General features: G+C 36.2%; 1 long non-coding RNA gene across 1 annotated transcript; it reads right to left on the bottom strand.

The window, feature by feature from the left end:
- Positions 1-858: 858 nt before the first annotated feature.
- On the bottom strand, positions 859-1,603 carry LOC113328984. Its single transcript, XR_003349674.1, has 2 exons — positions 1,281-1,603; positions 859-1,189 (listed from the first exon to the last, which is right to left on the bottom strand). It is a non-coding gene; the product is annotated as an uncharacterized LOC113328984 (long non-coding RNA).
- Positions 1,604-1,849: the final 246 nt, after the last annotated feature.

Here is a 1,849-nt window from a genome sequence, read left to right on the forward strand (position 1 = left end):
GTTCAATGTAAATTCTAAGTTCCAACTACATGCTCATTTATTCTTAATCAACAGAAATAACTTAAAAATAAACTCAAATATCAATTTAGATAATGTATAGAACATTGAGTCCATCTTTAACGATTATATTTATCTATTCATGGAAGAAAAAAGAAGAAGACCTAACACGCTTTTCATCTTTGAGTGGAAAACCCCTTATCTATTATGCTAGTTTCACATTTGTTGTTCTTGCGATGTAAAAAGCTGTCTAATTCTAACTAGAAGTACCTCTTAAATACTACCCAAGTGTGGGGTATATGTGCCTCAAATCTAGTGTCAAAAGCTTGCCAAACATTCAAAACTATGGCATGAAAAATTTGTCCAAGACGAGCCCAAACCTTAACTCCGCTCTCCTTCTCGTCCAGGCCCCTAAAAGGCCCAACAATCAATGTTTTAAAACATAACTTGTTTGTTTTATGTTAGATTTTAAACAAAATGATAATGTCACTCATTTATGTTTTTTTTGATATAATCAGCTGGGAGTGCAAATTTGTGCACCCCTCTAAAACCGGGGTGCATGTTCTCCTGCTAATCCAACACCAGCTGGACGAGAATGAAAAGCTAAGCCAGCTTCTTCCTCTGGAGGAACAGTTAGGAGATTTCTAGCAGCAGAACAGATGCTCAATCCTACTAACAGAATGAAAACAACGCTCGTTACTTTCTTATGAACAGCCATTTCTTAAGCTAATATTAGACAGAAGACAATGTTGGTATTTATAGAGTTTGGAGGGGGTCTGTCCAAAATCGTGTTGCATGGGCTTGAGCTAGAGCAATGGTGGAGAGTTAATACACACGCAAATGCAATCTCATTGGGCCCATTTTTACACTATCACTTGCATACGCTAATTTATACATTTGAAATAGAAATTTCGTACAATCGGCTTCATGCCCTGAACTTAAATTACATCACCAGCTAGCAACACAACTACTGTTTGAAATAGAAATTTTGTGACATATAAAATTCCTGGTAAGCATATAGTATGTACGCAAATAATATCTATTCACCAACTAGTTTAGATAACATCACACAAATTGGGCAATACATATCAATTAAGAAGATAAGTCATCCAGAGTGACTTTTTAGAGAGTCATTTTCTTTAAGAGATCTTGATCAATTTCTCTGGCATTTGTCATCTCCATCCAGCGGATTCTGCAAAAATTTCATCACAGATATTCACAAGTGTACGGTATAAAAGGAAAAAAAAATAGAATTCTGCATAGAGATACAACTGACAACTTACCTCAAGTGCATAAGATTTGCAGAACAAATACAAAAATGATTAAACAGAATATCATATCCTTCTTGTGGGAGTTGTAATATCTGTGTAATGGAAGCGAGGTAGTGATACCCGCTAAGAAAATGTTCCAATTGTTAAATTAAGAACATGAGAGGATAAATCATATTGCTATCAATCAATCGAATGCATTGTGCGACGATCTCCAGATGTGTGTAAGGTTTCACATACAAACCAAAAATTACAATCATAACAGCTACGACCTATTCCCGATCAGATCTTGTTTAGTTCAGCGGCGCCGCCGGGCTTAATGGTCTCTCCACTTCCACTCTCTCACTTTTCTCTATTTCTAGACCATGAAATGAACTGCTAGGGTTTTTCATTTTATAGAAGAGAAACAAACTTGTAATTTACCAAAATCTCCTAAACATCTAATCTTTTCTTAGAGGGTGTTTGGCAGATACACAAGGCACAGCAAATCCGTTTTTCTACAAGTCATTTTAGAGTTGCGTGCCCAGGTTTTCGATTCGGTAGTACCCGGAAGGACATAAAATGTGCAGTCCAATTTTACACAC

Source organism: Papaver somniferum, unplaced genomic scaffold (assembly GCF_003573695.1).
Source record: "Papaver somniferum cultivar HN1 unplaced genomic scaffold, ASM357369v1 unplaced-scaffold_11479, whole genome shotgun sequence".
NCBI lineage: Eukaryota > Viridiplantae > Streptophyta > Magnoliopsida > Ranunculales > Papaveraceae > Papaver > Papaver somniferum.